The following is a 16,109-nucleotide window of genomic DNA, read 5'->3' on the forward strand; positions in this document are numbered from 1 at the left end:
AAGATCTCTACTGGAATGCTCATAGGAGCTTTATTCAAAATAGCCCCAAACTGGAAACATACCAAATGTTCATCATCTGGTGAATGACTAACCATATTATGGTACATTCAGAAAATTGAATACAATTCAGCATTAAGAAGAAACAAATGACTGATAACTGCAACAAAAGGAACAAATATCAAAAAGCATTATGCTAAGTCACAGAAGCTGGATACTAAAGGCTATATACCATGTTACTCCATTTATATGACATTTTGAAAAAGGCAAAACTATGGGGACAGAAAGATCAGTGATTTCTAGGGCCTGGAGTTAGCGGGAGGGCATAGACAGTAAAAGGTCACAAAGACAAATTTTGGGGTAACAACTCTGATATTTTGGTGGTGCTGGTGGTTACATGACTATATTTGTAAAGTCATCAACCTGTGCATTTAAAAAGGATGAATTTTTACTGTAAGAAAACCATTCCTCCCATTGAACTTGAGAAATTCTGGGCCCCAAATCGTGTTGTTACTTCTTCTCTGATCCCTTTTAGACACAGCCATTTGTAGCCATAAGTTCCACTATAACACTCGTCACCTGAAACTTGAATATGCATGCACATCACCTGAGGATTGTGTTAAAATGGACACTGCAATTCATCTGGAGTTGTGCTGGAAATGTTGTGACCAGTCCTGAGGTGATGCTTGTACTGCAGGGCTGCAGACCATCCTTGAAGTAGATGGCTTTATGCAACACCATGCAGTTTCTGATCTTGGAACCTTAAATCCTTAGTAGTGATTGGGTTGCCCTTGTGGTCCTGGGTATTGAATATTGTCTTTCTCCTAAGCAACTTAAGAGAACTCAAGGCCTTCACTCCTCCTTAAGCGCACATAGGAACATCACAGGATGTGATATTTTTCTGTACTTCTTTCCACTGTGAGCTTCTCAAAGGCCAACTCTGTGTGTTTTTCAGCATTTGCGTTTTTATACCTGACCACTGGCTCCTAATAGACACTCAGAAAAGCTCTGTGGAATGGATGGGTGGAGGCAGAATACCATAAATCATAAACATTGAGGTTCTTTTTCTAAACAGTAGTAACTGGAAGAATCCTAGACTTCTGAGCAGAATCAGAGTTCAGTTAGTGCAGGGACCAAGTCATGAGACCAGACCCCAGAATCAGTACATATCGGAAGTTAACTTACATTTGCCGTCTCTAGGCCTGTGTGTTCCATAGAGCCCTTTCCTTTCTCTGGCAGAGGCTGGCCCATAGTCTTCTCTTCCATCTTACTGGCCCATTGTCTGGTATCTGTCATTATTGTCATAGTGCTGTTGATTGACATTAATTTGCTGTTGTACTAATGACCCATTTCATGTTGGATCTCCAGAGTTGTAGGCATGGCTGATACTGGTATGCATGGAGCTCTTTGCCGGAGAAATCTAAAGGTAAGCCTCGTGGGTGTTGGAGCTTCTTTAATGGGTGGTCCCTGGTCAGAAAACATAAATTTCAAACCTGGTTTCACCACTATTTTTGTGATTTGGCCAAGTCACATACTCCATCTAAGCCTCCATGCCCTCATCTGAAAAATAGGCAAACCTGTTTCTCATCCTGTTCATCACAAAATTTGAGGTGTATGATTCCTAAAACCTTACCACTTCTGCTTTAAGTAGTATGAGGATTTAAAAATATCTTAAATCCTTGTTATTTAGCTGGATAAAACCCAAGTCCAGATGGTTGGTGTTCCCTGAATGATGTACTCTTTACATGAGAACTTGATTTGCCAAGTTACCTCCCCTATTTTCATCTCACATTCATGCCCAACAGATTTATTTAGGGGGGAAAACCTTGTATGAAAATAACCTCACAATAAGGGCACTTGCTGAAACTTTTCTGATCATGCTAATTATTGACTTCAAACTTGCATGGTTTCAAATGGACAGCTGTGTATAAATATTAATTTTTCTTTGAGGGCTTCAAAAAAAGATTTTCTTCAGTAGTTTTGTTTTCACAACACAATCAAGAGAATTAGTGGTTCTGACAAAACAGCAATTAAATGTGTGCCATATCTCAGCTTGTAAAGTGACATGCAGTTTCTGGAAACAGGACATCATTTTAAATGGAATTTGTTTGCTTCTTCATATTATTGATTGAAACAATTATGATCTCAGCCCTTTGCTCTTTTTCAACAATTTCACTTCAGAATCCTTTCTTAACTTCTTTTGAAGTAACCTTTCAAAGGGGCCAAGATATTCTTTCTTGCCCATTGTCCTGACATTTATTACCTAACATATCTTAATTTTTCCTAGCTTTCGTCCGATTTCTGCCCTTCATGTCTCTTTCACATATTGGATCATTTGTAGATCTTTTCATTGTAATTTTCCGTACCATCTAGTTAGAATGCGTGACCATCATATCACCTAACCTCTAAATAATCATGGTCCCTTTTCAGCTCCTAAGTGGTTTCCTAGCCATGACTATATTTACCAGCATGCTTTGCATCTCACAGAACTGTAAGACTAGTTCTGGGCAATGGAATATGAGTGGAAGTGGTGTGTCACTTCTTGAAGAGACTAAGAAGCTGGCTTGCCTTCCACATGATCTTTCTTCATTTGCCACCTCAATGGGGCAAGGCTCAAAGGATTAGAGAAGAGTGAGTCCTCAAATAAAGATGAGGTGGTCTTGATGCATAAAGGACCATGTTGAAGGCTGTCAGACATGCCAATATTGGGTATCCAGGAAAAGGAAATAAATTTATATCATGTTCCATCACTGGGATTTTGGAGTTTATATCCTGTGGCAGCTAATGTTACCTTCACTATCCCAAAATGTTATCAGATCTGTGTTTTTAATTTCAGGTTTTTGTCTCGTTTTCAGCATGATATCATTTAGGGTTTTTAAAATAACATTTTCTTGGGCCACCTGGGTGGCTTAGTGGTTGAGCTTCTGACTCGAGGTCAGGTCATGAGCCCATGGTTCATGAGTTCAAACCCTGCATCAGGCTCACTGCTATTAGCACAGAGGCAGCCTCAGATCTTCTGTCCCTCCCTGTCTCTGCCCCTTCACCCCTTCCTCTCTCAATGATAAATAAATACTAAAAAATAAAATAACTTTTTCTTTTTTCCAGCTTACTTTATTAAAAGAATACAATATATAATACATATAACATACAAAATATATATTGACTATTAATGTTATTGCTGAGGCTCCCAGTCAACAGTATGCTGTGAGTAGTTAAGCTTTTGGGAAGTCAGAAGTTACACTCAGGAGTTTTGATTGTGTGGGGTGCTGAGGGAACGACATCCCTAACTCCTGCGTTGTTCAAATGTCACCTACACAGGGAAATTGGTGGGCTAGAAGAGAAGCAGAGTCTAAGGAATTAAATAATAGACAACACAGAATTGAGTAGGTGCGAGAGTTTACTAGGATGATTTGTTACAGTTCTGTTTATTGAAGAAGGGCCTAGAGGATTCGACACTGATACAATTTTTTAGGAGACAAGTTTGGATCTTGTTCTCAGGTGTGCCCCAGTTTTGCGCAGGTGGAAAAGGCTGCTGAATTATTTTGTATTTGTGAGCAGAGAGTGCAGGAGATAATAGCTAGTTGAAGAGGACATTGTGTCATGTGGGTACAGCAGGGTGAAACAGGGAGAGTTGGATAAGAAGAAACAGACTTAGATTCCAGATCTAGCTCTGCTCCTCTGCTTCTGTTACCTTGATTTGGTTATTTAATCTATGCCTCAATTTCTTTACCTGTAAACTTGGTATAATGACACTTTTCTTGTAGTAATAACACAGAACAAAAGGTAAATTACTTAAGTGCTTGGCACAGAACCTAGAACATTGTGTCAAACGTGAACTATTATCAGTCTTTTTGCTTTTAAGCAAAACTGGTACGTGATGATAAACTTTGACTGCTGGGTCCTCACCATCCAGAATAGTGCCTAGCACATGGGGGTTCAATAAATAATGATTATCTGAAAGAACAGATACAGTTTTTATTCTGTTTTCCTTTTCATGTACTACCATAAGCATTTTCCTATTATTTGCAAAAACATGATTTTAGAATTGTTGCTGTGATCAATATTTAATAAACACATTTAGAGCTCCTCTATCCAATTGTGAGCTTCTCTCTTCAATGTTGTCAGCAAGTAATCACTTTTCCTAAAGATGCTGATGTTGACCAATATATTTTTGCAATTTCTCTTAAGGTAATATATCTAGAGCCTGCAACATATTCTTTTGAACACTGACAAGGGTGGAAAATTGTCAACCTTTGCAGGTATATTAGATTATTGGAAATAGTCACAAGTCACTCCTGGCCACATTGTTGAATATGAAGAATGACTTGTCTTGATGAAATGTAAAGAGCCTAATGTGGCACAGATTGTAAAATGACTGATTTCACAAAGAAAAACTCCAAAATTGCACCAACCAGAAGAGTTCATGTTAGAATGACTGGGCAACCACACAGAGTGGCTGCTTTGAAAAAAGAAGACCTGTTTGAAGGTGCTTCTTTAATTTTAAATCCTACATCAGGGGGTGCCTGGGTGGCTCAGTCACTTAAGCGTCTGCCTCGTGGTTTCAGCTCAGGTTATGATCTCACAGTTAGTGAGATCGAGTCCCACGCAGTCTCCTTGCTGACAGTGTGGAGCCTGCTTGGGATTATTCCTTTGCCTTGCTCTCTGCCCCTCCCTGCTCTCTCTCTTTTCTCTCTCTCTCAAAATAAATAAACTTAAAAAAAATTCCACAACTGGTCAGGGGAAAACCATTTAATTTTTAAGAGATGCTTCTTGGTTCAACTCTCATTACGTTTGCCTCTGAAAATAAAAATCCTTGTTTTGGCTTTTTTTGGCTAAAGGCCCTAAAGGGAATTCTGTTGAGAGTTGAATATGGAAAATATTTCTCAGTAATTTCTCATTTCCAGAAGGTTAAATAATTGAGAAGATTAGAGTACTTCCAAATAAAGACTTTAAAGAATAGATCTTTGGAGTCCTACTGTTTGAGAGTTGATCCTACAGTGATATTAAAGAGATAGTAAGACCATAGTTTTCTGGGATATAAAAGCTTCGAGAGAATGGCAATGTCATCATCAGTATGTAATGCCTTGTAATAAATTTTAAGGGTTTGGAGAGAGAGCCAGGTAGGGTTGTCCCATTGCCTGATACTCATCACCATCTTTAGAGGGTGATAAAATTATTTATATTCCTATAACTCTTCACAGTTTACAAAGCAGTGTCATATACTGTGTTTTGTTTGATTCTCTCAACATGCTAAGTGGGCATGATTATCTCTAATTTCCAGATGAAGTAACCTGAGGCTGAACGAGCCTGTGACTTGCCTAAGGTCAATTAAACAATGATTGAGCTTGGACACTAAGAGAAATTTGCAGTGTTCTTCTTTTTTTTTTTTTTTTTCTTTATAAACATCTGATTATTTTGATTCATTGTTTTTTTGTTTATTATAAAATGGGTTTTCAAAATGCAAAAAGTGGTATGAAATGTCAATTGAACCATGATTGGAAAAGTAACAAAGTAAAAACAATTGTTGCTTTGATTTGAGTGCTAACATTTATGGAAGTCTAAGTGCTTAGGTTTGGTAACCCAGACAGGGACCTCACCCTTTCTCATTTTATGACTGGGAATTTAACAGTCTTGTTGATTCTGAAATTAAATTCCTTTCCATGTTAGACATATTTTATTTTTTTAACGCATTTTTTAAAGTTGATTTATTTGTTTTGAGTGAGACAGAGACAGTGCAAGTGGGGGGAGGAGCAGAGAGAGGAGAGAGAGAGAGAGAGAGAGAGAGAGAGAGAGAGAGAGAGAGAGAACGAACACTTCAAGCAGGCTCCACATTTCCAGTACAGAGCCTGATGTGAGGTTTAAACCACGAAGCTGCAAGATCATGACCTGAGCCGAAACCAAGATTTGGATACTTAACCGACTCAGCAACGCAGGCACCCCTAGATATATTTTACTGTATCATCAGATGAGACTAATTTATTTTTCCACTGAAATTTTTGGTGCATTAGATACTTTAAAATGACATTTTTGGCTGTACACTTTTGCCTAAATGCAAAGAAAATTACCTCCTGACTAAAGCATTATGTTTCATTGGGGAGGCTGCTGGTAAATACATGTGATGATGAACTAGAGTGTCTTTCAACCTATCCCCAACTTTTGATGATGTACTCTCCCTTCTAACAACACTTATACAATGTGGTTATATGTTGGGCATGTAGCACTTTGTAAAATGGGGGAAGCAGAGTAGCATATAAATTTTCTCATGGTAGCATTAAAGCTATTTTACTGGTTTATCCTGGAAACCACTGGCTTTTCTCGTCAAGAAATGATTTCGACAGCAGTGGAAGCCTTCTTTCTCTAACAAAGCTTGATGAGAAATGCCTGCATTCTTGTCATGAGGCCATGTTGTTTTAAAAATATTGTGACCTATTTTTCTTTGCCTTGAATTCTTGGTTTTAAAACATAACCTCTCCACTGGGGACTCCAACTGTATCCAAAATACTTGATACCTTGGAAAATAAACTTGAAGTGAACAGTGTGACACTGTAATTAGGTAGATGTTATAGCAAATAGATGACTGTGATATTTACGTATAACATAACAATTTTTTTGAAATGAAATTTTTTCCTACAAAATTAGTTTGTTATTATGGAGAGTGGTATTTATCCACACATCCCAAAATTAGCTAAGAGTATAAAACCCTTATTCTCAGTACCTTTTCATAGTGTTTTACTTGGGTGGCAATTCTGATGGTTTAATAGTCTTCTAGGTATGTATATGTTTGCATAATTTTTTAAAAAATGTAAAATATACCCCATTTTTGAATTTTACAAGTAAGTATCTCTCTATTTTTCTGCATCATTTTTACAAGCATTGATTTAAATAGCTGTGGACTAGACATGCTGTAGTTCTCTGTACCATTCCCTGACTATTTATTGTTTATGTGTTGGTGCTTCTTCACCATCGCAAGTAATGAGGCCATAGGGACCTGAATAGTGGTTTCCGGTTTTCTCATCGCCTTTGTTTCTTCCTCCACAAACCTTATGACATCATAAATTTTCTTTCTCTTGAAAAATTGTCTAAGCAGCTGCCTCCAGGTGGAGGCCAGTGTACTCTGCTTAGGAGGCTGTTCAACTGAATCAGCCAGGCCAACTACCAACAGTCATTGTGGACCTTGCCTCAAATGTCACTCCTTCAGAGAGCCTTTCTCTGTTTATTGGAGGTGGAATTGTGGCCCTGCCCCGATTCTCCACAACCAACACCCTCCAAAGGTATGTCAAAATTCTCATCTCCAGTTCCTTTGAATGTTACTTTATTTGGAAATAGGGTTTTTGCAGATATAGTCAAATTAAGATGAGTTTATGAAGGTTGGCCCTAATCCAACTAGCGGTTCTTTATAAGACCAGGAAAATTTGGGCACAGCGACACGCAGAAATAGGATACCTGTGTGAAGATGAAGGCAGATCGGGGAATTTACTGTCCCAAAATGCCCCAAGCCAAGAAATGCTTGGGGCTACCAGAAGTTGAAAGAGGTAAGAAAGGAACCTCCCTTAAAGTCTGTAGAAGGAGCATGACCCTCCCAATACCTTGATTTTAGCCTCTGGCCTCCAAAACTATGAGAGAATAAATTTTGTTGTTTCTGACCACCCAGTTTTTGGTAGTTTGTTACAGCAATTTTAGGAAATGGATGCCCCTCTCTTTCTGAAATAGCATCCACACACTCCTTACCCCCACCATGTTGGTGTCTATCCTGTTACCCTGCTTTATTGTTCTCATAGTAGTTTGTGAAATTCTCGTGTTGGTTTATGGGATCCTGTATTTATTTTTTAATTTGTATTCATTGGCTTCCTTGTTTAACATGCTTCCCCTCCTTCACGTAGAGAAGCAAAAACCTTATCTGTCATTCTCTATTGTGCCTATAAAACACATTTGTAATAAATAATGAATTATCAGTGAGAAGAGAGGTATTAAGCTGTGATTTACACTTTTTGGGCATTCCAGTGCCTTGCCCCTCTATCTTACGAGGAGGCTGGATAGCTGCTTTTGAACTGAGAGCAGTGCTGGTTTTGAAGTACTAACTGTGGTTACCTGAAGGGTAGATTTTGAAAACTTATATTCAGTGTTGGGCACTGTAGAAGCTGGTGCCCTAGAACCAGGAGCCAAAGGTGGCAATATTAGAGATTAAATTACATCCAAAGAAAACAATGGAAGAGCAGACTGCTACCCAGAGAACCTCCTTGGAATCTGCTCCCTCACATATGGAATTTGATTGCCCTGTGTAGAAAAATAGAAACAGAGGTGGACATCAGATGTGACTATCAGACTTGAAAGAAGGTATTGCCCAAGAATGAGACAGAACCATTTTGGTGCATTCTTTAAGTAAACATTCTTATTCTTGAAGAAGATGTGATATATGGTAATGGAAGTAATGAGAAAGTGGGACCTTTATGGAGAGGTCCCTCTTGCTTACCAAGAATTTGGATGCTCCAGAATTAATGGCAGGAAGCTGCATGGAAGTTTGGGTACACAGAGTTACCCTTCTTTTAAAGAGCCTTTGATCACTATTGGTCAAACTGCATTTGTCCAGGGAAAAGTGGCATTCTTCTCTACCAAGTCTTTCCAATTTCCCATTTGACTCATCATAGTATGACCCCCTTTATGAGGCTAGCCAAATTGAGGAGGGTATGAAGAGAAAACCTTGTTGCTGACCAAGGTGAGAGTATACAGAATCTCTTTATTTTTTAAAAAAAAATTTAATGTTTATTTTAGAAAGATGGAGAGAGAGAGAGAATGAGTGAGTGAGTGAGTGAGGAGGAGGGCCAGAGAGAGAGGGAGACACAGAATCTGAAGCAGGCTCCAGGCTCTAAGCTGTTAGCACAGACCCTGATGCAGGACTTGAAATCATGAACTGTGAGGTCATGACCTGAGCCGAAGTCAGAGGCTTAACCAACTAAGCCACCCAGGTATCCCCAGAGTCTCTTTGATATTACCCATTCAACTAGAACATCAGTAAAAACCACCATTGACATTATATTACCTTTAACATATTTTCTTAATATCTATAAAACATGTCACATGTACAATATTAGTTATCATCTGATTCGTGGCTTACAATAGGTACTTTATAAATACTCTTTGGGATGCATGACTGGGTAAAGACTGTTATATTCTTGATGTTTGTTACATTCTGGGTGCTTTAGAAATGGGAAATGATTTTGTGCTGATGCAATCCCACTTGGGAACTCATTCCGCTTGGCAATGAGTTTAAAAGACAGCTTCCCAGGGCAAAGAAAGGGACCGAGGAGTATTGCAAAGCCAATTAGACAGCCAGGATTGAGCCTGTGTTCCTTCACGTCTGTGGTCCTAATGTGAAAAGCCTGGCACATTCTTTCAAACCATTCTTTACAAGGAAGCTGAAGTCACAGCTCAAAGATACATGTCAGATCCTGTCTGTCACCTGATTAAAACCACCAAATGGTTTCCCAACACACTTGAGATAAAACCAATGTCCTTACCCTGTTCTAGAAGCCTATATAATCTGGCTCCTGCCTAAATCCCCAGTCTGATCTATGACATTTTCCTTTTCTCTATATCAGCCATACTTGCCTTCCTTCTGTTTCTTGAACCAAGATGTCATTCTTGCCTTACAGCTCTTATACCTGCTTTTCTTTGTGCATGCCACTGGGTGCCATTGGGAAGTTTTAAGGTAGGAAGTGCATATTTGATGAATGAATTCACAGTGACTAACGGTGATTGGGAATGGACAGACATAGTCCCTCTAGCCCTTGTGTTATACATTTTCAGTTAAAATATCCCCAAATCATCAGTTGTTAAACCAGCCCCTCTAGAGGAGCTTGCACTTATGTCCAGAGAAATCTTCTTGAGACATTGTCTTACAGAAAAGAGCTTTCTGGTGGCTATTAAAGTATGCATGGTTCACGGTCATTTTGAATGGAACTTCAAAAACCAGGACTCAAAAAAAAAACCAGTGCTCGTGCATTTCGTGTAAGAGTCTATGCTCCTTCTCACATGTGTGTTACCTTAAGAAACTACTCCAGGTAGATACAGCGACGTTTAAAGACTTGAAGGACAGGAAGAGATTTCAGGATTCTTAGTGAGTGGAGCGCCAAGAGAGTCATACTTTGGAAGTGCGTTCAGGGTCGTTTCTATCCCACTGCTCATTTAGTGTTATGGAGCACAGGATTGGACAAGAATTGTCCAAGCAAGCTGTGCCTAAAGAAACCATGAAAGATTGCACCCTTTAACTGGGGATATTAAAATGCTGTGACACTGACCATGGATCAGAGATACCTGTTCATTACAACAACTGTAATGAAACAACTGTTTCATTGGTTTTTCCTCAGCTGTTAGATGTGGGTTTGTGTGGAGTCAGATCTGGTAAGTAACTCTAAACTGTGATTTTAGGTCTTGGGGAGGGCTTTCTCTTCCTGACCCAGCAAAATGTTTTGCCTGCCTGCTCAGTGGTTTAGAAAATTATTTTAAGAGCAGACAGATTTATGATGTTTATAGTAAAATTCTGTAATCTGAGAATAATGTTGATTTATATTTAATGGCATGAAAATATACACAAGATATATTACTAACTGAAAAACAAAACTAAAAGTACATAGACTTTTGTTCAAAAGTTTTATGACATAGAAAATGATCTATTTTTCTGCCTTTATTGAGATATAATTGACATAAAACATTGTGTAAATTCAAGGTATGATATGTGAATTTGTTTCAAAATGGTTGCCACAAGAAGTCTAATTAACACATTCTTCACCTCACATAATTACCATTTTGCTGTTGTTTTTAAGGTGAGACTATTAAAGCTCTACTCTCACAGCAACTTTTTTTTTAATGTTTGTTTATTTTTGAGAAAGACAGAGTGCAAGTGGGGGAGGGGCAGAGAGAGAGGGAGATGCAGAATCAGAAGCAGGCTCCAGGCTCCCAGCTTGTCAGCACAGAGCCTGACATGAAACTTGAACTCATGGGCTGGGAGATCATGACCTGAGCTGAAGTTGGACACTTAACTGACTAAGCCACCCGGGTCCCGCATCATAGCAACTTTTAAGTATGTGAAACACTGTTGTTAACTATAGTCACCGTGCTATCCATTAGACCTCTCAGAACTTAGTGTCTTTTTAAAAAATGTTTATTTATTTACTTACTTTGAGAGAGACACGGAGAATGTGTGTATACACTTGAACAGGGCAGCGGCAGAATGAAAGGGAGAGAGAATCCCAAGCAGGTGCCACACTCATCATGGAGCCAGATATGAGGCTCGATCTAAAAACTGTGAGATCATGACCTGAACCAAAATCAAAAGTAAGACACTCAACTGACTGAGCCACCTAGGTGCCCCCAGAACTTACTATCTTATTACTGAAAGCTCATACCCTCTGACTAAAATCCCCATTACTTTCAGCTCCTGGCAACCACTATTTTATTCTTTGCTTCCGTGAGTTCAATGTTTTTAGATTCTACATGTAAGTAAGATCATACAGTATTTGTCTTCCTTTGAGTTATATTTCACTTAGCATAATGCTCTCAAGGTCTATTTATATATCTTTGAAAGGATGTAAAGGAAATGAGCTTGGCTATTATATACCTACATGTCAGCAGGGGTAATTTTTGGGTTACAGAGTTACCTGTACCTCCCTTCAAGGTCAGGTCCTAGTGGGTGGTAATGCATAGAAAAGACATGTCTATAAGTAGTCATTTGAAAATTGCAAATTGTATCAGTGGTGCCCTCTTTTCAAATCAAATACTATGTGAAGTGCCCACATATAAGACAGGTTAAGAATAAAACTGTTGGGGCGCCTGGGTGGCTCAGTCGGTTAAGCGTCCGACTTTGGCTCAGGTCACCATCTCGCGGTATGGGAGTTCGAGCCCCGCGTGGGGCTCTGTGCTGACTGCTCAGAGCCTGGAGCCTGTTTCAGATTCTGTGTCTCCCTCTCTCTCTGACCCTCCCCCGTTCATGCTCTGTCTCTCTCTGTCTCAAAAATAAATAAACGTTAAAAAAAAAATTAAAAAAAAAAAAGAATAAAACTGTTCCCCCCCCCAAAAAAAAGAGGGGGTGCCTAGGTTGTTCAATCAGTTTAGCATCCACCTCCTGATTTTGGCTCAGGTCATGAACCTCATGGTCATGAGTTGGAGATCCATGTCGGGCTCTGAGCTGACAGTGTGGAGACTGCTTGGGATTCTCTCTCTCTCTCCCACTCTCTGCCCCTCCCCCTGCTTGTGGTCATGTGCATGCTCTCTCTCTCTGAAAAAAAAGAATAAAACTGTTCTCACTGCAAGAGAGGAGAAGCAGAGCAGATCTTTTTGCACCCCCTTTTCCCCAGTTCCCCTGCAGTGGTTCCCAGGTAACCCCTGGGTGCAAAAGATCCAGGGAACACAGTTTAGATTCCACTGTCCTGGAATGTAGGGAGCATGCCCAGGAGTTGCATAATGAGCCTAAAACCAGCTATCCATGTAGTATAAATCCAGCTAACCTGGACTGGATTCCCTCAAGTATGCTGTGGTCACAGCATTCATGTTATTAAACCACAACAGTAAACAAATGCCACAGAATCCTTTATGGACTAAGAGTATCTTTGCATTTCTTAGGTGCCATGAAATTTTAATGTTACAGTGCACACATCTGAAGAGGCCTGTGATCACAAACCCAGCAGGTTTTTGTATAGCTGTTATGAACAAGCACAAATATTGTCACTCAAGAATGGCACGTGATTATTCATCACCGATGGGGGTGGAGGGATGGGGGGATGGACCCTAGTCTGAGCTTTTGGGAAATTGGATGGAAAAGATTTTTTGAGGGGAGTGGGGAGAAAAGATTTTTACTTGAAGAGCTTCTAGTGTGGTGGCTGCTGAGTTCTCTTGCAAGAGCTCAGAGGTCCCTGAGGATGGTCTTGCAGAGGCAGAAGATAGATGGCCTCCACACTCTGGATGCCAACCCTAACCTTGAATTACTTAATAATTCCATTTTATATGTTGCTATTCCATTTAAAGCTTCATGTGAAAAAAAATACTATAGAAAAGTGCAAGTTTGAAAATTGTTTAACTTCCCACTTGGCATGTGCTGAAATTGGAAGTGTTACACAATCTAGTCAAGTACTTAATACTGTGAACTCAAAATTGATAAACATAAAAACAAATATTTTTTGTCCATGAGAAGGGAAGGGAAAATTTTATGCATTAGGCTTTCACCTTAGTTGTTATCATTTATTTGTCACAAGTGAAAGAAGATAAAATTAAAAATGTTTTTTCTTTAAAAAAATTAATTTTGGGGGGTAAATTGTAAAAAGTTTGAAAAATACCAATGTGCATATCAACAACACTTTACCCACAGATGATTATTCCCACAGTCAGAGAAAACTACTAAGGAACATTAATGGTATACTTCTTGCTAGTCTCTTTCCTCTACACCTGTGTATGGGCTGATATATATGGCATAGTGGTGTGCATAAAGTTTTATTTTATGTTGTTTTTGTTTTATGTTATATTGGGAGTCTTTCTCCCATCATTAAAGGTTCCCTTGTGTGGATATTCCATCCCCTACTGTATTCCTATGTTCTTTTTGGAGGTTTATGTTGTTTTGAATTGTTTACTGTTAAGAATAATGTAGGATGCCTCTTTGTAAAAGAATATTTAATAACATCTCATTTTTTTATCAGATAGAGGCCTTAGAAATATTGTTGAATATAGGTATAGATTGTTGAGTATAGGTAGGATGAGTATCTCTCTGTCTCTCTCTCTCTCTCTCTTTTTTTTTTTTTTTTTTTAGCTGACAAGATTTTATTGAAGGGTTGGTTTGCTGAAATGTTGCCATGGTTAAGGAGTCAACAAGGAATGATAAAGTGCCAGTAACTAGCAACAAAGAGGAACCATTACCACTCTTAGGTGTGCAGAGGCCTTACCATTTGCCAGGATGGTGAAAACCTGTAGGAACTGCATTGAGGGCTGTAGCTCCAGAGGAAAGCAGCCACTGACAGCACAGAGGCAATGTGGAGGTTTTGTCCACCATGCTGGATTTGTCCATTTCTCTCTGAGGTTGGCAAAGTTTGCTTTATTTTGAGGCTACTTATTTTGGAGTCTACAAGTTTAGAATTATTACCATTTCCTGGCAAATTGAGCACTTTATCCTAATCTAAATATTCTGTCACGAAAAATGCTTTTTGTCTTATAGTAGGGTTGCCGGATAAAATATAGGATTGCTAGTTGAATTTGTATTTCAAATAAACCACAAATAAATTTTAGTGTAGGTATATCCTAAATAATTTTAAAAACTATTCATTGTTTGTCTGAAACACAAATTTAGCTTACAGAGTCCTGGGTTTTATTTATTTTCAATAAATTTGGCAACCATGTCTTTTTTTTTTTAATTTAAATCCAAGTTAGTTAACATATAGTGTAATAATGATCTCAGGAATAGAATTTAGTGATACATTACTTACATATATAATACCCAGTGCTCATCCCAACAAGTGTCTTCCTTAATGCCCCTTGCCTATTTGGCTAATCTTCCCACTCAATAACTCTCCAGAAAGCCTCAGTTTGTTCTCTAATGGTGTGTAAAAGTCTCTAATGGTGTGTTTCCCTCTGTTTTTATATTTTTGCTTCCCTCCCCTATGGTCATTTGTTTTGTATCTTAAATTCCACATATGAGTGAAATCAGATGATATTTGTCTTTTTCTAACTTAGTTTGCTGAGTATAATACACTCCAGTTCCATTCATGTTGTTTCAAATGGCAAGATTTCATTCTTTTTGATTGCCCAGTAATACTCCATTTTGTATATACACCACATATTCTTTATCTGTTCCTCACTCGATGGACATTTGGGCTCTTTCCATAATTTGGCTATTGTTGATAGTGCTGCTATAAACACTGGGGTGCATGTGCCTCTTCGAATCAGCAGTTTTGTATCCTTTGGATTAAAATACCCAGTAGTTGGGGCGCCTGGGTGGCTTGGTCGGTTGAGCGTCCAACTTCGGCTCAGGTCATGATCTCACGGTCCGTGAGCTCGAGCCCCGCGTCGGGCTCTGTGCTGACAGCTCGGAGCCTGGAGCCTGTTTCAGATTCTGTGTCTCCCTCTCTCTCTGCCCCTCCCCTGTTCATGCTCTCTCTTTGTCTCAAAAATAAATAAACGTTAAAAAAAAATTAAAAATAAAATAAAATAAAATACCCAGTAGTGCAATTGCTGGGTCACAGGGTAGTTCTATTTTTAATTTTTTTAGGAACCTCCATACTGTTTTCCAGAGTGGCTGCACCAGTGTGCATTCTCACCAGCAGTGCAAAAGGGTTCTGCTTTCTTGGCATCCTTCCCAACTCTGTTGTTGCCTGAGTTGTTAGTTTTAGCCATTCTGACTGGTATGAGTTGATACCTCATTGTGGTTTTGATTTGTATTTCCTTCATGATGAGTGATGTTGAGCATTTTTTCATGTGTCTATTAGCCATCTGAATGTCTTCTTTGGAAAAGTGTCTATTCATGTCTTTTGCCCGTTTCATCACTGGATTATTATTTTTTGGGTGTTGATTTTGGTAAGTTCTTTACAGATTTTGAATACTAACCCTTTATCTGGTGTCTTTTGCAAATATCTTCTCCCATTCCGTCAGTTCCCTTTTAGTTTTTCTGATTGTTTCCTTAGCTCTGCAGAAGTTTTTTTTATCTTGATGAGGTCCCAATAGTTCATTTTCGCTTTTGTTTCCCTTGCCTCCAGAATCATGTCAAGTCAGAAGTTACGGATGCCAAAGTCAAGAAGTTATCGCCTATTTTCTCCTCTAGGATTTTGATGGCTTCCTGTCTTACCTTTAGGTCTTTCATCCATTTCGAGTTTATTTTTGTGTATGGTGTAGGAAAGTGGCCCAGGTTCATTCTTCTGCATGTCGCTGTCCAGTTTCCCAACACCGTTTGCTGAAGAGAATGCCTTTTTTTCCATTGGATATTCTTTCCTGCTTTGTCAAAGATTACTTGGCCGTAGATTTGTGAGTTCATTTCTGGGTTCTCTATTCTGTTCCATTCATCTCTGTGTCTGTTTTTGTGCCAGTACTATACTCCCTTGATGATTATAGCTTTGTAATACAGCTTGAAGTCTGGAATTGTG

The 16,109-nt window shown here is 39.0% G+C and overlaps 1 long non-coding RNA gene across 1 annotated transcript in view; it reads left to right on the forward strand.

The window, feature by feature from the left end:
- Positions 1 to 1,364: 1,364 nt before the first annotated feature.
- LOC109254659 (uncharacterized) overlaps positions 1,365 to 16,109 on the forward strand; it is a 257,029-nt gene continuing 242,284 nt past the window's right edge. Inside the window, exon 1 of the long non-coding RNA XR_008420402.1 lies at positions 1,365 to 1,423. This is a non-coding gene — a long non-coding RNA (uncharacterized LOC109254659). The remainder of the gene's footprint in view (positions 1,424 to 16,109) is intronic.

The sequence above is a fragment of the Panthera pardus genome, unplaced genomic scaffold (genome assembly GCF_024362965.1).
Source record: "Panthera pardus isolate Hobbes unplaced genomic scaffold, ASM2436296v1 HiC_scaffold_8, whole genome shotgun sequence".
Classification (NCBI taxonomy): domain Eukaryota; kingdom Metazoa; phylum Chordata; class Mammalia; order Carnivora; family Felidae; genus Panthera; species Panthera pardus.